Source organism: Microtus pennsylvanicus, chromosome 4 (assembly GCF_037038515.1).
Source record: "Microtus pennsylvanicus isolate mMicPen1 chromosome 4, mMicPen1.hap1, whole genome shotgun sequence".
NCBI classification, from domain to species: domain Eukaryota; kingdom Metazoa; phylum Chordata; class Mammalia; order Rodentia; family Cricetidae; genus Microtus; species Microtus pennsylvanicus.
The window spans coordinates 81,415,670-81,439,782 of NC_134582.1; positions in this window are offsets into that span (position 1 = coordinate 81,415,670).

Consider the following 24,113-nt stretch of genomic DNA (forward strand, 5'->3'; position numbering starts at 1 on the left):
TTGGCAAGACTCCGAGGTAACTGCTGCATAATGAAGTTCACACATGGTCTTACATGATACCTATGTGTACCACTACGTGCACCACTGATGTACTCAATACCTGTGTGTGTGCCACTGATGTACACAGTACCTCTCTGTGTAACTGATGTACATAGTACCTGTGTGCACACGACTGACATTCACAGTACCTGTGTGTACCACTGATGCACACAGTACCTGTGTGTACCACTGATGCACACAGTACCTGTGTGTGCCACTGACGTACACAGTACCTGTGTGTACCACTGACGTACACAGTACCTGTGTGTACCACTGATGCACACAGTACCTGTATGTACTATGGATGTGCCACTGATGGACACAGTACCTGTGTGCGTACCACTGGCGGACATAGTACCTGTGTGCTCTCCACACTCAGGGCAGCTTTGTAACTGTCTAAACTATTTATTTCTCCTGCAGCCCCGATGCTGGCTCCCTGGATTACTCTCATTGTTCCCCAGGTGAGGGTGGGGCTGGTGAAATTAACTCAACTTTGAGAGCTCAGCTGCCAAGTCTCAGAGGCCAGAAAGGCATCTCCTCACCAACATGGTGGCTCTAAACCTACCATGCTAGGTTTTCTTAAATGATAACTCAATGTAATGAAGACATTTATCATAGTTGATCTGATTGTCAACTAAGAGGGTCTAGAATCACCAAAAAGAGCAGTCTCTGGGCATGTCTACGAGGGATTATTTTTTCTTAGGTTAAATAAGGAGGAAGACCCACCTAAATATGGGCAATACCCATTCCCTGCACCAGGGTCATTTAACTGAATATAAAGAAGGGGTGGGTACTACCAGCATGTTCTTCTCTCTCTCTTCCTGCCCCTCCCTTCCATCCTCCTTCATCCCTCTATTCCCCAGCCTGCCCCTCCCTTCCATCCTCCTTCATCCCTCTATTCCCCAGCCTGCCCCTCCCTTCCATCCTCCTTCATCCCTCTATTCCCCAGCCTGCCCCCTTCCATCATCCTTCCTCCCTCTATTCCCCAGCCTGCCCCCTTCCATCCTCCTTCATCCCTCTATTCCCCAGCCACCACGCCTTCCATCCTCCTTCATCCCTCTATTCCCCAGCCACCACGCCTTCCATCCTCCTTCATCCCTCTATTCCCTAGCCACCACGCCTTCCATCCTCCTTCCTCCCTCTATTCCCTAGCCACCACGCCTTCCATCCTCCTTCATCCCTCTATTCCCCAGCCTGCCCCCCTTCCATCCTCCTTCCTCCCTCTATTCCCCAGCCACCACGCCTTCCATCCTCCTTCATCCCTCTATTCCCCAGCCTGCCCCCCTTCCATCCTCCTTCCTCCCTCTATTCCCCAGCCTGCCCCCCTTCCATCCTCCTTCCTCCCTCTATTCCCCAGCCTGCCCCCTTCCATCCTCCTTCCTCCCTCTACTCCCCAGCCACCACGCCTTCCCCACAACAATGGACTTCACCCTCAAACTGTGAGCCAAAATGAACCTTTATTCCATTAAACTGCTTTTGTAAGGAATTTTGTCATGGCCACGAGGAAGATCACAAATCCAGCATCCATGCCAGGCACATTGCAGCTAGGGTATGGAACACACCAAGGGCACAAGAGGCAGGAGTGCACTGTGTGACTTAAGGGTTAGATTCTGAAAATCCTCCTAGGCTGACACAGGCCTGTAATAGACACAGCACCACCGAGTTCTTTGATGTGACTGTTTGATGTGTGGCTCTGGAGAGCAGCCTCCCCAGCAGGGTTCTCACTGCGCTGAGCACTGTGTAATTCTACCTCATGAGGCTCCTGTTGCTGCTGATTAGCTGACTGAGAGCCTTATGCAGTTTCCTTGAGTTCCTCCTTCCTTTCCCCAGGCCTCAGGGAACTTCTTCTCTAGCTCGAACACTCCCAGGACAAGGAATCCCAAAGCAGAAAAACTGCAAGTAGGCTTCTCTCTGAAGCGGAGCATCGCATGGCTGCTGGAATCAGGAAAGGAGCCACGTGGAGCCTCCAGGTCCAGACAAGTCCAGTTCACTTGGAGCCAGGTTTGTGGCTGGCATCCCCAGGCATTCTCTTGTGGGTGCCAGGATGTCCCTGTTTGGGTCCAGGAGAAAGAGAGTGTGAATTCGCCTAGGGCACAGCCCATCTCCTGAAGTGGTACAGCCTCAGCATCCTGAGCCTCAGGGTACATTCTCATCTTCATCTTGCCCATTACAGGTGAAAGTGCCACCTGCCACCATGACAAAAGGGCTCCTGTTCACAGCGTGTATGCCCTTGGCCTTCTTCTTTCATCTGCATCGAGAAGGGAAGCTCTCAGGGTCATGGGGTGGTGGTGGTGCTGCTGTCTGTTCCTGGATGCTAAACCAATCCAAGAAACCATTCCCAGCAAAACAAGCGTGGGTTACTTTGCAGCATTTGAGAGATGTCTTTCTGGCAGCCAATGTCAACACAAATGCTCCCAGGATGCCCACCACTCTTACCAAAACTTACTTTAAACCAAGAACCATTTTGCATCAAACAAACACCCCCTTCCCGACTGCTGACCTGGTTTTCCTGTTGATCTGGAGAATTCTACTACATTGCTCAGTTCCTTCAATCTTTCTTCTGACTTCTCCTTCCTACCTGGATGATGGCAGAAGAGACTTCATTTAATGCCAGGCATCCATCTTGGTGTGCACTAGCTGTTCCCTGGAAGACAAGTTCCCAGTAAACCTGACTCAATGACCCCCACCCAAAAAATGCACAGCTGGGACCATCTACTTGTTAAGATATGACTAATTGCTTCTTGACTTCTGTAACAGCCTTACACAGATAACCAAAGATTGTTTTGAGTTGCCTTAACCATTTAACTTGTCAAACAGGCCAGTTTTTGCTTTCTTTTATAAATATGTAAGGTCTTTTGAGTTTTTTCTTAAAAAACAACAACAACAGCAAAAATCTTTCCCAAACCCTGCCTCCCCACATGCCTGACATTTGGCTTTAAGGCTGTTTTCCAGGTAGCAACTAGTCAACATATCTTTTAATTATAATTGGATTGAGTCTATGGTCTTTTCCCAGCGGTCACAAACTCCATAACATTTTGAAGCCCCAGCAAGATCCCGGACTCAGAACTAGGGATCCAGGATAGGCCCCAGAGGGATCAAGTCCAAGGTGGACTTGATAGGCTCTGAGAATCGCAGATTGCAACCACCCCGAATTTGCAAACTGAAAGCAAAGCGAAAATAAGACTTGCCAGCCAACATGCTTCTTCCGGTTGGATGGAGCGGTGAGTTGCGCAGCTCTGTTCTGGAGTCTGGACATTTAGAGAAACAAAATACGAGGTCAGCCTTGATCATAGAGCCAGCCTCTGGGGCAAAGGGTTTGATATATGAATGAAGGTGGCCACTACATGGCAGTTCATCTGGTATTCCCTGCCTGTGTGGTTGCATTGTCTTTTTCCTTTGTTCTCTGTTGTCCATTGGAATTGTGTTTTCAAGCTTCGTTGCAAAGACAGAAATTGAACTGCGCGCAGCCAAATTGCCCCTGAGCCGCATGCTACAACATTTTCCCGATTGCCACGAGGCGGACTACTCCTGGATGCTTCTCCACTAGTTCCCCTCTGGAGCTTGCTCCCTTCTGCCTTGCTGCATCTCAGTTCTTCTCATGGGCTCACTGAAGCCTGCTGTTTACATCCTGCAGGTACATCAGACACTTCTCTATGCTCTCTTGTTTGCATCCTTTTCCCTTGCTCTGCTTCTGAAGGATGTCTTTTTTGCCTGCTTGCTCTATCCCCCAGCTGGCTCCCATCCCTGGCTGGCCCTACTCCCCATGCCATTGGCTGGGGAGATGTAGGCACTCGGGTCTTGCAGACCTGCCTGGCACCATAAGCCCCCTGCTCTGCCACCTGCTACTCTCACACTGATGCAGTGGGCACACACCCGGGATGTTTTATCTCTAAGCCTTCTTTGTTCTCTGCTTGCTCTGGTCTCTCCCTCTGATCACTGAATTTTGTTTTGGAGGGATTCAGATGTCTTTCGGCTATGGATAATACTGTATTTTTTATGCTGTTCTACTTTATTAAAGAGCTGGTTCTGGAGTTGCAGTGTGGCCCCCTCTCCAAATCAAGCATATTTGCTTAAAAGCTTCCTCCAAAATCTATGTCCTAGGTCAGAAGACCGTCTAACTCTAGTAGGAAAAAACAAAACAAAACAGTTCAAGAAAAGACACTACGTGCTTTTTTTTTTCTTTTTCGAGAGAGGGTTTCTCTGTGGTTTTGGAGCCTGTCCTGGAACTAGTTCTTGTAAACCAGGCTGGTCTCGAACTCACAGAGATCTGCCTGCCTCTGCCTCCCAAGTGCTGGTTAAAGGCGTGTGCCACCACCGTCCGGCCACTATGTGCTTTAAAACAGCTAAAATATAAACTTTTTGTTCCTCAAGATTTGAAAGCTTGTTGGGTATGGTTAAAAATCTATAAAACAAAAATCCATAAAAGAAACAAAAAGAACCTGATGCCAACTTTTTCTGAGTTCCTGTAGCTGTCTGGTGTTTATAGTTTTCTGTTGCATAGCCTCTAGGTTACAGACATTATGTTTTTCTGCAACTTGATGGCTTTATAAGAAAAAAATACTTGCTAAGCTTTTCAGGTTGCCTGCCCCCATCAGCAGACACACACAAACCAGTTATGAAATAAAATAAAGCCCTCTGTCTAAAATCTCTCGGATAACGCCGGATATGCCTTGTTAAACTCACCAGCGCTGGTTTTGTTAAGAGTTAATATTCCTTCGGGACAAGGAGGTCGGCAAAGTCTTTGGACCTCCACCTAAACACCCAGTCACTCCTCCCAGCTGGCCATCCATGTGCAGTTAGGCCTATTGGAAGCCTCAGGGTTTTCTGGGAAACGTGTGGAATACACACGAAAAACTACAAGTAAGGAGGAAGGGACTTACATCTCAGTGAAAAGCTGTTCTCTCTACAGGGCAAAGGCTCCAGATATTGTCTAACACCCCGTAAGGAAAAATATACAAATGGTAAATTTATTTGTTACTGTTATGTCTCATATTATTTAAATTTTTTAATTAAAAGGGATTTATATAAAAGGAGGATGGCTAAATGTAATTAAAAATGTCTAACTCTGTCTTCTTTGCCCTTTCTTGATTCTTGTGTACAAAGAAATGTTCTCCTGTTCAAGGGCATGGATAGTCAAAACTCTTGCTGTAATGCAGGTTCAAGAGGGACCTATAAAGCTCCAAGCAAATGTTAGCTTAAAATGTATAACAAAAATGTTAATAATTAAAAGTTTACACAAAGGTACTCTTAATCTAATAGCTATTCCATAAAATTATACATAAAACCAACTCTTGTTATCTTCTTTTTAGACTAAAGAGATATTTTGAATTAGGATATGATGTTTTGAATTAGGATGATTCTCTTATATATGATTTTTGTCCTAAAAATTTTAGATAAGAAAATAATATATATTGACTAAATAGAATATATTTAATAAATAGGGTTAATAAATTCCTACAGCCTTATCAGATTAAGAATAACTAACTTAAAATATATGTCTAGCCTCTTTATCTTTGTTAACTTTGTTGAACTTTAGTTAATTGGGTAAACTGAGTCACAAAGGGTACTGTGGTATTCTATAATGATACACTATAAAAGATAAAGACATCAGCCTCCCAATTTCTCTGTGGACTATAGTTATGGTTTTATAACGTTTCCCAATATCTCTATGGACTGTGTTTAGAATTTAATGTTTTAAGAGAGTTTCAATTCAAAAGTTATAATTTTTAAACCCAAAATTTAACAGGAATAAGACTATAAAATCCTAATCTTATTAAAGCTGCTACCTTGTTATAAACTATCTGAATACAAATGTAATTTCTTTTGGGGGACAAGTTTTATTTAGCTTTCTCTTCATCTTTTCAAGGTTAAGCCAGAAGCAAATAACTAAAACCAAATAAAGTTTGTTTAAAATCAGTCCTGCTTAATAAACTAAATGTTGACCTTCGAACTTCTAGGGGTTCTACTGAATATGCTATTTAAAATGTGTAATGGAAAAGCTTCCCATGATAGACCAAACTGCCAGATCCTAGTAGCAGCCCTAAGGTCTCCTCCATAGAAGACTGTGGGGCACAAACAACATGTGGATTGTAGCAACACCAATCAGTGGCACAAACACTAACCAGTATCCAAACTGTGGACAAGGAGGAGTCTGGAGAATTAGCTGCCCCCTCTGCCTCCCAAGGAAGACCAGTCTCTCAAGTTTCTCTCTGTCTCTCTGTCTCTCTGTCTCTGTCTGTCTGTCTGTCTGTCTGTCTCTCTCTCTCTCTCTCTCTCTCTCTCTCTGTGTGTGTGTGTGTGTGTGTGTGTGCGTGTGTGTGTGTGCATGTGTGTGTGTATGAGAGAGAGAGAGAGACAGACAGAGAGAGAGAGAGAGAGAGAGAGAGAGAGAGAGAGAGAGAGAGTCTCAGATATTCCAGGTCTGGCATCGGAAGGTTAATGCTGCCCTATACAACAATGATAGACCTAATGTTGCCCTGTGTGACTGTTGAAAACCAATGACTTACGTCCCCAAGACCACCATGAAGGAACCTAGGGTAGCCGTCTGGAAAATTTCTCTCATTTTAATTCACACAGAGGCCATTTTGGTTATACTTCCTGCTCAAATTTATCCTTCTCAGACCTCTGATGATGTTGATGACTAACTGTGACTTCATTAGCTTAACAACAGCAAGCATCCAGCTCCCTCTTCCCTCGTCCCATGGCTGGAGCTGCCTAGTCAGTCCATTCCATATGTAAAACTCAGACCTTGCTTTTTCAAGAGCTGCTAGGTCTCCTGATGAAAAAGACAAACTCAAACATTTTACCTTACTAAAGAGATTCAGGGTTTCTAAAGGTTATGAGAGTCTAGGAAAATGATTTAGGGTGCAGATTATAAAGGTCTAAAGATGTAAAACTTTAAGTAAGTTATAAGAGTCTAAGAAAGTAATATAAGATATACAAATGCAAGTTATAAAAGTCTGGGACTATAAAAGCTTAAATAAGTCATGAGAGTCTGGAAAAGTGGTTTAAGACTATGTAAATGCACATTATGAATGTCTGAACAAATAATATAATCAATAGAACTAAGATCTTCCCCTAAGCTCATAACTTTCCCTTCCGTTCCTGGTCTACTTGTCCCAGCAGATTTCCCGTCAACCAAAGACTGCACACTGCTCCAAACACAGCAACCTCAGGAGGTCCTTCAAAGCTAGCAAGTCCCAGACTTGCCTAAAGCCAATGGAAGCCAGATGCTTCTGATGAAATTTCCTATCAACTTGATTTCCAGCTTCAGACCTGCGTTCCAGACTTCTCCAAAGCTACCCACACTTCACTAGTCCCAGGTGGCTCACCAGAACATAGGCAGCAAACCAGGTGTCCCCAGCCCACCCCAGCACTTTTGCTGGTATTCTAGCCTTCCTGGATTTGACAACAATGCTCTATTTCATCAGAAGAAACAAAGGACTGTCCATGGGTCTATTGACATACCAGAGCTCATGCTGACGTCCAGGATCCTTTAGGAGGACAAATAACTGTTAAAATCAGAGAGTTACAGAGAGACTCACTCAAGATAGGGGCTGAGAGTTGATTAAATGACTTAGTTAAAATATCAGCTTTACCCTTAGATAAATGTGAGTGATTTGATTCATTTGATAAAGAGCCAGTGGGGAATGTGATGGCTGTAAGTGCTCCATTTTATGATAGGCATCCACCTTGGAACCAATGGTCATTTGTCTCTAACTCCAGTTAGGCCCTGGAAGTTCCCAGTAACCCTGACTCAGTGATCTCTACCCAAAAATGCACAGCTGGGACCATTTACTTGTTACGATATGACTATATGCTTTTCGGACTTCTGTAACTTGCTTACTCAGATACTCAAAGCTTCTTTGTGTTGCCTTAACCATTTAGCTAGGTTAAAACAGACCCATATTTGTCTGCTTGTATAGATATTGAAGGTATTCTTGTTTTCCCCTTTAAAAACCAAACCCTTCCCCACACCCTCCTTCCCAGCATGCCTGAGATTCAGCTTTAAGGCCATGGCCCTTCTAGCAGCTAATCAACAAATCTTTTAATTGTAACTGAATTAAGTCTATGGTCTTTTTCCCAGGGGTCAATGGCACATGCCCTGATGAAAGACACATGGCCACCTAAAACTTTTGGTGCTATGTAACAGGGTGTCCTCCAGAGAGGAGGTCTGCTGAGTCCAAGGCCAGCAGTGCCAGGGGCTGGCTAGCTGCAAGCTTCTCTTTATGTATTCTTTTCTCTCTGGCTTCACTATGAGCAGTTCTTCCCATGTGCTTTCTCAGAGATGAGCCAAGTTAAATGCATTGTGTAGTCTCAGTGTTCTGGATGAGTTGTAGATCCGAGGTTGTTGTCTTTAAAGCTCCAGTGACCAACAGCTTCAGCATGGGACTCACATCTACCCACACGCCCATCACAACCCTCAGGGAAAGCCCAAATCTCATGATTGCTCTTGGGAACAGACCTTGTTTGCACATCTTGACCTCTAGACAAGCTTTGAATGGATATCTTCCCTGACCTTGCTCTTTGAGCCATCTTGTGGTCCTGGAGCTGGGAGCTCTGGGTTCCACAGTCTCAAATCTTTGTCAGTGTCTCCCACCTCCCCTTAGGATAAACCAGAAGACAAGTCCCACAGGTCTCTGCAACAATATCCAACACAGAGCTTAGGATTTTAGGAGGTAGAAGAGTTTTGAATAGGCTTCAATAGAAAGAACTCAGACTTTCTGTTGTTTTTAAGATGGGGGTCTCTGTGTAATAGCCCTGGCTGTTCTGGAACTTGCTTTGTAGACCCGGCTGGCTTTAAACTCACAGAGTTGCTCCTGCCTCTGTCTTCCAAGTACTGGGACTAAAGGTGTGCGCTACCACAGTCAGTAGAACTCAAAGTTCTTAAACTAGCTTCACTCATTCATTTTGGTGTAAAATGTCTCTCCTGCTTCAAGTTTTATTTCTAGAGATCCCCTCTTATTCCTCTGTCTTTAGTGTAAGGCAGGGGGAGTGGAATCCTTCAGCACAAACAGTGAACATGTGTCATGAAGACAGACACTCAGTCAAGAAGCCATAAAGATAATTGTGTCCTCCAGGTCAGTCACCCAGCTCTTGCTAAGATTCACCAGTGACTTCTGACCTTAGGAAACAGCAGAGTCCAAACCCAGGTTGCGTTTTAATCATTCAGAGCAGGAAAAGGGGATTCAAATACTATCACCAGGCTCTCTCAGTGTTGGCCTGATTAACTGGGAGTTTTAGTGAAATTAATTAACATGATTTAGACTCTGAGGGGTGACATAAAACATATCTACATGAATGCCTCTTTTTAGTGATAATTGGAGGATATTTAACACCTTATAGAACAGAGGATGAGAAAGTCAGTGTGACTTACTGAAGACTCGCAGATTCCTGTGTGAGGCTCACCTGGCCCCTTACAGGATGACAGAGCCAAGATAGATGTTTAAGTAAATAACCTTGTGACCTTGCCATGGCATGACCTTGTGTGCCACCGTTCCTATTTGTAATGGGTTTATTAGAAGGTGATAGTGTTGATTTTTTAAAAATTGTTTAAAGCAAGTGAATGCTTTTTGTTAGTTTATTATTTTTGAGACAGGATTACATATATCTGCTGTTCTTGAACTCACTGTGGCCCACTGGTGACCTTCAATAGCCAGATGATGACCTTGAACTCCGATCCCCACACCTTTGCCTTCCCTGTGCTGGGACTGCTGGTACGTACCTAATGGTGCACATTTGATGGTTTGTTTTGTTTTTTATGTGACTTTGATAATGGAGCTCTTCATCAACTCAGCTGCATCTCCAACCCCAGGATGCTTTTCTTCCTGGTGCAGCATTGCCTGCAGAGCTTCTACAAAACAAGAGAGAAGTACTTACAGCGTGCATATGTGTGTATCACGAATGCATGTGTGTTTACAGATTGCACGCCTGTGCAGATTCTAGATTGCATTATCTGTAGAGTTCTGTGGGTAGGTATGCCTAGAGGGTGGCCACTTCCACTACAAAGCTCAGTGCTGCCTTAGAAGCCCCTTGAGGAAGACCTCGGGCAAGTCAGCTCTCAGGAGGACTAGTCATTCCAGAAGGAAGGCTCTCACAAGCTCGCTTCTGCAAGTGTGGTGGGGCTTTCCTCTCCTGCCTTTGAACAGAGTGACTTCTTGCCTTCAGTGTCAGTTCTCCATGGTGAGTTTTCAGGAGCTGTGTTGGAGGAGAACAGTCCATTTTAAATCCAAGGGTCCCTTAGAAGCCATCTTTGTCTGTGATTTCTGTGAAATCATGAATGCAAGCAGCTCCCTGACTCCCAGGCAGGAGCTCTGGATGGGATGGGAGAACCGGCTTGTTCCAAGCTCACTCTGGATTTGGCATAGACATGTGATTTTTGCTAAACTTGCAAACACCGATCCCATGTCCAATTAAGTGATCTACTGCACTTACCAGTGATATTTCCCTCGCCATTTTAGATACTCCAGTAAATGAACTCACTGTTTTCAAAAATGACCACTAGAAGTGTTCCTCCCATCTCTAGTCTCTAGACATGGAATGGATTTTTCCCCCCAAAACCCAGAGGTTGATTTACTATCTGTCTGCTTCCAAGGAGCATATAACTCATCTAGAGGACTATAAAGCAAAATTCCATTCAATGCTTCTGAATAAAACATTTGTCCCTGAGCCTCCAGACAGTAATTTATGTATGACAGGATTCTGTGGGGGCCCAGGCAGCTACTAAACTACTCCAGAGGAGACATAAGGCCAAGGAGACTTGACGTTTCTTGCCTTTGCACCCCCTGGGCTGACCTGAGAAGGAGAAGGAATGCCAGGGTGCTGACCTTCTCTTCATATTTCCAAAGCAGTTTAGGCACAATCCTTCTAGATTTCCATGGAAATTGTGCCCTGTAGACTCCTCAACTACCCCATGTTCCTAGGAGAAGGGATCCAAACCTTCTCCGTGTGATTAGCTGTATTGGGACAGAGGCTATCAACCTGGAGACAGAGGGTAGGTGACAGGGCCTGCCAGTTAGTGGGTCACAGGCTTCCGTGACGCCTTAGGCCAATGGTTCTCGACCTGTGGGTTTCTATGCCAGAGCCAAAGTTACATTTTAAGCTTTAATTATTATGCCATTGAGATCTGCAAATCAAAAATGCCTCTGACTTACAAACCCTTAGCCCAAGGACAGAGGTTCCTGAAATGCTGGAGGCTGTTGTTTGTGGGAGATAACAAGTCCCAGGTTTTCACTCCCTAAACAAGTTTGTTTGACCCAGCTACACCAGATGTGTTTGAGCACATGTAGGTGGGAGGGTCACAGGCAGGAAGTATGTCATGATGCATGCTTGCCCCTGATTGGATGGAGGTGGGAGGTAGGTAGATAAGAACTACATTGGGATGTATGCTTGGACCGGATTGGACCTGCTTGGACCTGATGGGAACTGTAAATTGTGAGTTTGGCCTCATTAAGCCCCTGCAAAATGTGACTTGAGGCAATTTTCTAGAAACCCAGAGATGGGCCTGACCATAGCCTATATCCCTCTGGCCAGTATTTAATTAAAGTTTGCTTCAAATTGGACTTTTAAATTGTGGTAGTGATCTCATTCTCAATTTAGGAGATTAACAGCGACCATTGGGAAACAGAACTGAGACACCACTCAGTAGCAAAATTACAGTTAGGAAGTAGCAACATAATAACTTTACAGATGGGACCACCACAACATGAAGAACTGTATTAAAAGGTCACAGCGATAGGAAGGTTGAGAACCACTGCCCCAGACTAAGCTTTGTATGTGTTTTTCTATGCTGTGCAGCTACCGCTCAGGACCCTTCCTCCTCAGTTCTGCTTGCTTTCTGCAATAAATTCCCCCTTTAAGCTTTGTGCTACCGTGAAATTTCTTTCTAAAACTTATTTTTCTGCTATCTGTGAAATTCATGTTTCTACTTCTAGAAACAAAAGACCAGGAAGCACAGACCTACGGTGGCATTAGTGGACTCTAATTTTCTAGGACTCTGGCCCTTAGAGCTGTGCTCACGCAGGAAGATAAAGACCTTGCCACATTCAAGAACCCTTCCCTGCTTTTCCTGACCCAGCAGGAAAAATTTAATCATTATTCCTAAGTTTTCCTTTTAGTCTCGACACCAGGATGGCTTTTGTGGCGGTTGCTCCATCCTTTCTTACTTGTCCTGATTCTTATTCCAAATGACAGTGTTGTTAAATCTCTCTCACACACTAGAAAGGAAGACAAAGGCTAATGTTGGGGCAGGAGGGGGATTTAAAATAACCAAAGCCCATTGGCTGTCACAGCCTTATGCTGCTTTAAAAACTAAGGGTGGGGCCTTGATTTGGAGTTTTTATTCTAAAAGGTCATTGGCCTCCTCTTTAATTTGTATGATAAACAACCACAGACGGGGGAATGCTAAATTACAGGACAGCCTTCAGCTGACAGAGAGCGTCATTCATTTTCTCCAGCACAGTAGGAAAATGGATGTAGAAAGTGTTTGGTGAAAACAGATGAATAAATAACTCTGGGAAGTTAATTTCCATAGCAATAGAATTAAGGGAAGACAAGACAAAATCATTTTACTTATGATTCTATAATCACTTTCTATTGATAAAGAAAAAGCAGAGGTTTGAGGAACCTGCCTGACTCCATTTTGAAGACAGGAGCCATTTTATTATATTGTTAAAAATGTTCCCATGTACTGAGTGAGTTTCTGTTTCCCGGACCCTGAACTGCCCCCAACTCTCTATCTTGACTTGTTTTTGAGAACACCCTGCACCTCCATAATCAGTGACCCCATGATGATGGCTTCTTTGTTGTTGTTGAGATTTTTCTATCCTTCCTAATTGCCCCATTGTCTCTCTTCTGTAAACCTGCCTTAGAACTATTCTTGATTTTACTTCTTAATAGTGCCCGGAAAAATGGACTCCTCGCTGCTCTCTCTAATCTGACTTAGGAGTAGCTCTCTGGTGCACCCTAACAAAATAAAACTTGTTTCAAATTTGGCTCTAAATATCATGGTGGCTGTCTTATTCTCACCCATTGGGATTAACAGGTGGAGCGTAAGAGAAGTGGAAAAACTGACTTTTTTCAGAGAAAGAGTTCCGTACAAAGCTGGGCTCAATTCCACAAGGAAGCGCAGGAGTGGGAGTGGGTCGGGGATAAAAGGTTAATAACAGAAAAATAGGAGATGGGGAGGGGAGGGGCTCTGGCCAAAAGCAAGCCAAGGTGGTCAGAAGTCACCTTGGGGGAGGACCTCCACCCTCATTGAAGCCAAATTATCTCCCCAAAGCCCTTTCTTCCAATGCCACTGACAGAGACTTGGGCGTGAGTTTCTGACACAGGGCACTGGAAGGTTACTTTCCAGAGAACACTTGAGAGGCTTGCTTGGTCACGCAGCTGAGCTAGGTGTGTTGGAAATCAGTGGAGGAGGAGGTTCCAGGGACTTACATGACAAAGAAGCCACGGCAGCAGTAGCCTGGCAGCCTTCCTGGCTGGCTCCAGGTAGAAGACAGAGACCATGTGGAAAAATGCACCTCATAGAAATGACTGACAGGGACCTGGCTCTTTCTCTCGTGAATGCCAAACTGCAGACTGAGGGCCGGGTCTGACAGAGTTCCAAGTCTTTATATTTCTCCAAAATTTAGTTAACTATCACATTTCCAGTTACTGTCCAGGAATTAAGAGCCACAAGGCCCAGAAAGCCCAGGGCTACCTTCTGAACTCAGTTCCACGCCTGGAATGAGACATCTGCCCTGTGTTCCCTGTTACAAAAGCACACGAAGGCAGAGCTGCCTCTGCTGCAGGACAGGGAGATCCTGTGCTACCCCCAGTGTACCTGTGTTCCCTACTGCTAGTATCACTATGACAATAGTAAATCCAGGAAACACAATTTAAGAGAAGGTTTTCTTTTGTGCAGTTTTTTTTGAGGGGGGTTGTTTGGTTGGTTGATTTGGTTTTTTGAGACAGGGTTTCTTTGTGTAGCTTTAGAGCCTGTCCTGGAACTTGCTCTGTAGACCAGGCTGGCCCCAAACTCACATAGATCCACCTGCCTCTTTCTCCCAAGTGCTGAGATTAAAGGCGTGCAGCTGCCACTGCCCAGCTCTTTTGGGTAGTTTTAAAGGGCTCAGTCCATGGCCCCTTGACCCCAGGCTTTCATAGGAGAGCGCAGTGTCGCAAGGCAGTTCAGAGTCTGGGCCAAGCGGGAATCAGAGACAACTGACTACTAACTGTAGATTAGCTAAAGCTAATCTTTCAGGTTCTGGCCTGTACCACCTATGTTCAGAGCTGGTTTCTCCATCAGTTCATAGCCCCTGGGGATGCTTCCAGTGACTGCACAGCAGGGGTGTGCCTCAGTCTCCTGGTGGGTTCCAAATCCAGCCACATGAACAGTGGAAATGGTCCTGGCCTCCCTTAGCAAAGACTTATGGTGGGCCACATTTAATTTCTTTGCATTACTTAACACAAGCTTTGATTTTCCTTCGTCTATTTTGTTGTCAGTGTTTCTGAAATCAAAGATGTCTGTGTGTTTATAGAAACAGTGAGTGTCCCGGTGACTAGGAGGAGCCATGCAGTACTGGGAGCCAATACCTGGAGAAAAAAGATCAAAGCTGGTGTCTCTGTCAGGACCGCATGAGGAGCGGGATTGTTTTCATTTCTTAAAAATCTTCCGTGGATGCAGGGCAGTCTTCAGACATTTTTTTTGTGAGTGCCACAGACATATTAGAAACCTGCAGATAAATGATATCCATGGCAACCATGCATACAGATCATCTCCTTGTTCTTCTCACCAACACCAGCTGCAGGGGAGGGCCTAGTGATCCTGGAAATCTAATTTGGTGAGAATGACTCTATATTTATTTCTTATTTGCTGTAGTTCTTTATTATGACAAAATTTAAACTTTAAAAATGATTTATGCATTATTATTCTGTGTGCCTGCATGCATGATGTGTATATATGGGTGCCTTGTGGAGTATATACACAAGTATTAACTCCAAGAGTGGAATTCTCTCCTTCCCACACATGGGCTCAAGTTGCTAGGCTTGCATGTGTCTTTACCTATTGAGCTGTCCTGCTGGCCCAATTACAGCAATTTCCTCTCCATCTCTTCCCACTAGTCTTGTATTCTGGTAGGAGAACACCATTTAACTTACTCCCATTACTTAACAGGAGTCTTGATCTTTTTCCCATGATCTATGGTAGCCTGAATTTTTAATTTGGATCTCAGCCTATAACCATATTTTATGGAAAATAATTGAATACACTTGCTTGGCTTATGAAACTCGGTTCCCTTCCACATTATTATTTAGTTTAGAAACAGAATTGGCTGCGGACATCTTATCTTTTCTATCCATTACCGAATGAGAATGCTGACCCGACCAAGTCATGGAAGGTTTTGGAGATGGTCAGAGCCATCTCTCACCACAAGGAGAGGTCATCCATTTCCAGGGAAGGTATTATCTAGGTAGACTGCTGCCTTTCTAACTAGATAATGAAACAGCTCCAGGGTAGACTGTTAGATTTAGCATCCTTGGGATCAGAAGATTAATTGCAACGTATTAATTGGCTCTGCGAACACATGCCAACTTTCCGCCCATGCATTGAAGACCAGAAGAGACTGGACACAGGAAGCAGTGGTGCAAGCAGGGAGGGTGCTTCTAGCTGGAAATGCTGAGTCTACCCACGGCCTGCCAAGGCATCAGGTATGGCAGAGTTCCTGCCTGGCCCACTCTTGTAATCTAACACAGAAACAAAAAACAATCCAGAACAATGCAGGAGGGAAAGGGAGGAGACTTTGGAGATGGGAAGAACTGTTTCTAGCCAAGGTGCCAGAAAGGATCCCGAGTCAGTGTCATCCAGATAGAGTAAGCTTACAGGGAAAGAGACTCAGTCCTTCTGCAGGTCCAGATACGGGGGGTGGGGGGGGGGAGGCAGGTTTGGAGGGCCCAGCTATCCTAACAAGCTCAGCCCGTAACTCCCTTCCGAAAGTCAGAAGGGCTTTCTTCATTGCTTCCCAGCAGCGGGGCCCTCTAACAGGGTCAAGGACTCAGCTGTTCGCACTAATCTAATCGGATGCGGGCGTCTAACCAGCATGGTGGCCTCAAAGCAAGGCAGTGTCTTCCGAGTCTCTCTGAGCTCTGGCCTGTGAAAAATCCCATCGTACAGGGACACATATTGGAAAGTACTGATTCTCAAGAGGACCAGGGAGATTGTAGCCAGTCACCCCTGTGTTTTACACCCTCTGATTCAGTGAGGCTGGCCAGAGAGTTAGAGGCTCCTCCTCTCCCTGCATCCCTCGGCACTGGGCGCTGGGATTGCAGTGTGCACCACCAAGCCTGGCTTTCAGTTCTCTTTTAGATCTTTGAGTTTTATGCCAAGAATTGTCGAACTGACAATTCTTTTTAGCACTCTTAGCTAACACTGATTTTCCTGGTTTTACAGACAGTGTTCTGTTCGTCATAAAGTATTTTCGTCTGTGGCAAGGTCTCTCTCCTACTGATAGGTGTGATGGCTCTGCTGTCTCCAGCTCACAGTTAATTAAAAAGGAAAAGAAGAGTGGCAGAGAGCAAAAGCACACACACACTCATACACACACAGTCACACATCACACACTTATGCAAATACCCTCACGATCATGCACAATTGCACACACAATCATACACACACACATACACACACTCACACTGTGCTTGGTCACATGACCCCAAGCAGCAGGATCTAGATCTTTAATCACAACCAGGGAAAGCCTTGGAAACTCAAATTTACGTTGAATCTAAGATTCAGTAGATGACGAGTTTTCTATGTGTTTTCTGACTCTGGGACATTATTACTTGTTCAGTTGAGAATAAAATCACTTCTTTCATGGACTGCAGAAATCATGAACCTCTGTGCAACCTAAAGAAAATGAGTCACCGTGGGAATTCCAGAGGATTCTCAGTATTCTCTCTCCCTCTCTGCCACACTGAATCCTTCCATCTGTGTAATGCCATCCAAAGAAACAGCTTTCATCTCAAAGATACAAGAGGCCTGGTTTATACTGGAGAATACAGGAGCGATTATGACCTGGGAATCTAGGTTGAGGTTATGCCAAATGCAGCGTTCTCATATGGATGCAGTTTTGTAGGGTTTTTACAGTATCTGAAAAAAGAATGCTATAAACCAAAGCATTTTTGAAACTACATTGGTAGAACCAAGGCGGGGCACAGCAAGATGGGTTCTACTCTGCTATTGGCCTTGGATTCTGTCTGATAACCTGTTTAGCTCTTTGACTGGTGGAAAAGTAGGGTTTGGTTAAGATAACACACCCCAACAGGTTTTTGTGTGTTTGTCAGGACGTTAAATTGGGCTCGTAGCAGGATGTCAGGTCTGACCCAGAAGAGGCGAAGTAAAGGCCTCTTAGTCGGGCTAACGATCATCCAAGATGAATTGTCGTGGGATGCCAGCCTCTTGGAAGCACTGAAGTTTGATCAGCATTTGGCCTGTTCAGACAGCTTCTTCCCAGGAAGTGCTGTTCTCATCGACTCCTTCAGCTTTCCGGACTCTTCTGAGATATGCGTGTGATCATGTTTGTGCAGGAGGAAGTCGAGGCCCTAAGAGGCCAGGGATGGGCCCAATATCTCCCAGAGGAGAGAAAGCCACATGATTTCAAGGCTTCGTAGGGTTTGAAAAACCAATGGCACTTAAGAAAAAGTCAGTAGAACATACCAGAAGCTTATTCATACCTCAGGACTTTTAACCTAGCACATGACTCCTTCTGACCAATGAAGGGGTCCTTCCCAGTTGAGGCCTGCGTGAAAACGCTTATGGGTATCGTGGACCTGGAAAAGGGAACATTTGCAGTATTTCCTGTTGAAGATATCCCTGGTAAACACAGATAGAGCAAGGACAGTTCCATCAGACACAGTTCCATCCAAGTCGCACTTGGTGAATCTACGGTTAAAAGAATTACTGGCAGGAACTTGAGTCACACAGGCATCTGTCTGAGGGAAAAGCCCCTCCCCAGCAATGATGACAATTCATAGAAGATCATCTCCGTACTTCCCTGTGCAGATGAGGTGGCTGCCCTGAAGATATTCCTTGCCCCCCCCCCAATAACTGGTCAAAGCTTATGTAAGCAAGGGAGGGGGAATTCTGTGTCTTATAATTTTAATGAGGTTGCTGAGTTGTGTTTCTAGTGAGTGTCATGAGCCTCTTTGCCTCTCCCTCAGCTCTTCCCGAGGGAGTGCTTTGGTTCGGAGGTAACAACTAACCGGCAGGTGAATGAAGCAAGCTTGGAGCCATCTGCTGAGTCTGACTAGCTCAGAGTGCGGCCGCTGGCCTTCTGGAACTAGGTATGTTCCCTAAGTGTCCAGAGAGAAAGTTGTACAAAACCTAAAGATGGAAGAAACCTTCTAGAGAAAGAGGGTGGACAACGCCTTCCCAGAACAAATGTGGTTGGAAATGGGTCTTGCTTTGTTGTCAAAATGAGACTTCCAAAGCATGTACAAAACATAAAGTTCTTTTAGAAGTTCCCCTTGCTTGTAGTTGCTGTCATGATTTTGTTTTGTAAATGCAATTTTCCTCTTCTCCAGTGTGCTGCCTTCAACACTGTTCATCACATTCTTCCTGTCAAGTATATTAATAAAGGATGTGGAGTGGGGCTGGGAAGCTGGCTCAGTAAAGTGCCTGCTTCCATAGCAAGCACAAGGATTTCAGTTTTAATTCCCAACACCCACATAAAAAACAAGGTTTGGTGGTATGTGTGTTTAATCCTAGTATGGGGGAAGTGAAGGCAGGAGGATCCCTAGAGCTCACTGACCAGTCAGCCTGGCTACTTCAGAGGCTCCAGACTAATGAGAGATGTTAAAAAAAGAAAAACTAAAATGGTTATCACCCTCAGAACAACACTGGCTTCCGTACACATATACAAACATGTGCCCGTGCATACTTGTACCTGTGTGAGCATATCCTCACACACATGCACACCCATGTGAACACACACACACATATACACCCATGTGAACATACCCCCACACACATACACACCCATGTGAACATACCCCCACACACATACACACCCATGTGAACATACCTCCCCCCACACATATGCACACCCATGTGAACATACCCCCCCACACATACACACCCATGTGAACATACCTCCCCCCACATACACACCCATGTGAACATACCCCCCCACACATACACACCCATGTGAACATACCTCCCCCCACACATATGCACACCCATGTGAACATACCCCCACACACATACACACCCAAGTGAACATACCCCTACACACATACACACCCATGTGAACATACCTCCCACACACATACACCCATGTGAACATACCCACACACACACATACACACCCATGTGAACATACCTCCCCCCACACACATGCACACCCATGTGAACATACCCACACACACATACACACACATGTGAACATACCCCCACACATGCACACCCATGTGAACATACCCACACACACATACACACACATGTGAACATACCCACACACACATGCACACCCATGTGAACATACCTCCCCACACACATGCACACCCATGTGAACATACCTCCACACACATGCACACCCATGTGAACATACCTCCACACACACATACACACCCATGTGAACATACCCACACACACATACACACCCATGTGAACATACCCGCACACATACACACCCATGTGAACATACCCCCACACACATACACACCCATGTGAACATACCTCCCCACACACATACACACCCATGTGAACGTACTCCGCACACATGCACACCCATGTGAACATACCTCCCCACACACATACACACCCATGTGAACATACCCCCACACACATACACACCCATGTGAGCATACACTCATACATACATACATGCACACCCATGTGAGCATACACTCATACATACATACATGCACACTCATGTGAGCATACCCCCACACATGCACACCCATGTGAGCCTACCCCCATGCATACACACATACACATAAAGTACAGGCTGCCAGAGAAGGAAAATGGCATATTCTTGGAATTTCTGATTCTGTTTTCTCATTCAAACTGTTTCTGGAGTCCCTGCTGTGGGACAATTGCTGTTTGGGGGACGCAGAAAGCAGAAAACAGAGTAGAGAATGAAAAGATCTGGGCTTGTGGAGTTCATGTTCTGAAGAATGGAGCAGACTATAATGAGAGAGACAAGCAGAATGTGAAGTGGTATCGAAGAGGAAGGAGATGGGAAGGGAGGGTCTCTGGGAGAGCAGTTACAGCTGTGAGGAGGTCACTGAAGAGACCCATGGACAATGGGATGCTTGCCTGAGCAATGAAGAAACTTGGTCTGGGGGCGGAGGGGGGGAGTGCAGGAAAAGCCAATGAAGACTCTTCAAACAACAGACCTCCCCAATGGTCATCCAATGAAGATTCCTGAAACAGCAGGCCTCCTCTTAAGGTGAAAGGCAGAGACGCTGACAAGTTTGGCATAAAGTAAGCAGAAGAGCTAACGGCTCCTGGGAAAGCTGAGTCCCGTTGAGCCTTACAGATGCCATTTAAAGACTTGATTTTCTTACGGTGCGGTGCGACCTGGAGGGGACACAGAGGAGCGGCCGACTCTGAGACTGGATGTCTGAGCTTCAACCTCACTCACCCTACTCGCAAGCTGGCAATTTTCCTGCCACAGCATCAGAGGTTACAGAGATCTCTTGTGCGCTGGTCCCTGTGTCCAAGCTCTAGACCAGATGTGGTGGGAGGGTCAGACAGAGAACCACAAAAGTGGACAGCTGTGAACTTTGATGAGGCTGTGCTCTCCGTTACTTCGTCTCTCCTCTGTAGAGATGTGCTTCACTCTTCTTTTATTATTGCATATATGGAATTTACTAGAGTGGCTCACAGGCTGTGGTTGGGCTAGTCTAACAGTGGCTGTCTCACGACGGAAAGGTCAAGAATCCAGTCGTTTTGTCCACGAGGCTGGATGTCTCAGCTGGACTCCAGTCTACATTGGAATCCCAAAGAAGTAGGTCCTAACAGCAGAGAAGGAACGCCTTCGCAGCAGGACGGATGAACTTGCCAGCTAGAGTGAGGGCAAGCAGGCAAAAGCCAGATACTTCCTTCTTCTGTGTCCTTTTCTGTGGGCGGCCACCAGAAGGCATGGCCCAGATTTAAGGTGGGTTTACCGCCTCAAGGGAGCAAATCAAGAAAACCTCTCACAGATGTGCCCAGCTGCTTGACTTCACTGATTCCAGATGATTTATTTGCTTTTATGTGTAAATATCACATGGATGCCAGGTGTCTGCAGAGGTCAGAAAAAGGCATAGGGTCTCCTGGGACTGAGTTACAGACGAGAGTGAGCCACCATGTGGGTGCTGGGATCTGAACTGACGTCTTCTGTGAGAGCAGCCAGTACTCTTAACCACAGGACCGTATCTCCTTTCCCACTCCCTGTACATTTGAAGGCTGTTTGCTATTTAAACAAAAGGCTAATACTCTAAAGGAACACGAGACATTCATGAAGTGCTGTTCAATATGACGTGGCTGAAATGGTAACGGTAGGCAACATGCTGGGTTGAGAATCTACGGGAAGTGGTGGGATCCAGAAAAGATAGAGAAATAACCAGGACTGGGGGGGCAGGAGTGGTGGCCCCCCTCACTCCTCTTCTACTGCCTATGAAATGGGACAGCTGTCTTACGCACCCTGAGCCTCAGATTCCTTGTTTGTCAAGTGTACATACAATTAGCTACTTCTCTAGGCTGTTGTAATGAACACGAGGTGGCTAATACATCATAATCCTGATCAAAACCATATTATTTCCATTCTGTTTTTCTACAGGCACAGCAACTAACTCAGCCAATACTTTACCTCAGAAAATAATGCATACAAAATGTACTTAAGTTGAAAATTAGTAGTTACACTGGCAGCTCGAGCACTCTTAAACAAACAGTGATAGGCTTACTGGTAATTACTTGATAAATCTTAACCACAGTTATGATGCCCAAAGCATTGAAACTCTTAAATCTTTAAAGGGCTCCATGAAGCAATTTACTTTGCAAAAATAACTTCACTTGCTTTCCTTTACCATACAAATGTTAAAGAAAGATGAACTAAATATGGCATTTTTTTCATGAATACTGTTTTTGGGTTAATTCATGGATTTCTAAGGCTGAAAATATATCTTTGGAGTTTGTTTAAGGTGGACGGGAAATGACTCAGCCTCAGTGCATCTAGGGAAAAAATACAATGAAAAGAAAGCAGGAGATGCTTACATACAAAACACGGTAAGGAGGCACCGCTTCCCCTTGGGCTAGGAATCCCTATCAAATGTATGAATTCTGCACCAAGTTCTTTTGTGGGTATGCACCAAAGTAGACCACTTGGACGTTGGTTAAAGCCAATAGAAAGCTTTTATTAGCCACAGGTAACAACACCGGGTATCAGAATCCCAGTGTATCCCGAGCCTCCTTGTGTGAACTTTTAAACACAAAACCATATCCTGGTTTGAAATACTTCAGCAAACAAAACAGTTAGCCAGAAGTGGAATTACAGAAACCCAAAAGCAAGGTTGGTACATTTAGAGACAATCCCAGAATTTCAGGGATTCAGGAAGGCTGGCTCCATAGAACAGCAAAAAGATCACCAGGTTGTTAGACAACATCCACTCCAGCCTTCTGGGTGAACAGGAATCCTTGTGAAGAAATAGGCTTGTGTGTTTAACAAGCCTGGTTCCTCCAGTGTTTCTCTAAACGGTGCCTCCTACAGGAGTGGATGACCAGGCGTGCTTGTTGCTAACAGTTTGAACTGAGTTAACCTTTAACCTAGATGTCACCTTGGAAGGAATGTGAGGCTGAGAAGCCTTTGAAGTAAGAGAGTCTGGGACATAGGGAGAGGAAATGCAGGAGATGACACGAGAAAAGCACTCCTCCTTGGATCTCAGAGAGGAGACCACCAGCGTGACCATAGGGACAGGACTGAACTTTGGAAAGATGACAGCCTTTGTTCTTAGTCCCTGTAAGGTATACAGGCTAGAGATGGGAGAAGGAAGGAAAGTATCTAGAGGTGAGTTCCCTGACTTCTCAGATTATTGACTCAGCATGAAGAATGGCTTAAAGGTCCAATTCCTGTCTCTGTTCATTGGAATTTGGGGGGACGGGCAGGGGGTTCTGATATCTAGGTGACAATGTGTCCTAGTGAGCTCCAGCTGTCAATATGACACAACTTAGGGTCATCTTCCTTCATTAGCATCCTGACACAACCGCCAATCTCCTACAGAGGCATCCTCACAGACCCTGAAACACTGCTTTATCAGCTATCTGGGTACCCCCTTTGTCAAGTTACCTAACCTGTCATTCCTATGCCACATGGGTGTGTACACAAAGCCACCCTCCCTATTATTATCTAATAGCTTGTGCCTAAATCCATATGGTGAGAGTCCCCCTCACTATGGTAAGGGACACTCAGCTCATGGACAGAGCATCATTGTATGAAGACGGCTATCCAGGCATGTGGTGAAGAGCTATGTTATGTGGTTGCTGACTCCCCGTTTGTGGCCATGGATGACTACATAAGAAATAAAAATCACTGCTTCATAATTAAGAGCCCTGGAGACTCCAAGTGACAAAAAAAAGGGCAGCTTATTTAATGACTGTGCAAGGCTGTGAGGCAGCCTAGAATGGCAGGCTGGTCAACTGGTGATGTACGCATGTTTTATAATGCTAACGCACCAGCCCCTAGCCTTTCTGGCTGAGTCACCAGGAAGGTAGAGTCTTATCAAGGCCTCTTTCTCCCATTGTTTATATTCATCTTTTTCTATGAGTGGGTTCTATCTCTACGTTTTACTTCCTGTTTGGTACAATGCTTACCAGAAACACAACCTTGCAGGCAGGCTGGGCTGTTAGTCATTTTCTACTCCAAACTTTTGCTTCGGCTTGCCAGAGTTTGTGTGGGAAGAATAGCTGGACCAACTACTCCAGCAGGGCCCAGCGTTTGCTGTTTACCTGTTGAAGCTGGCTTAAGGCACTTTTGAAACATGAAGCATCAGATCCTGTTTCTTACAGCTGTCTGAGCACAACTCCGACACGTATCAAGATGATGTAAAAACTGACCCCA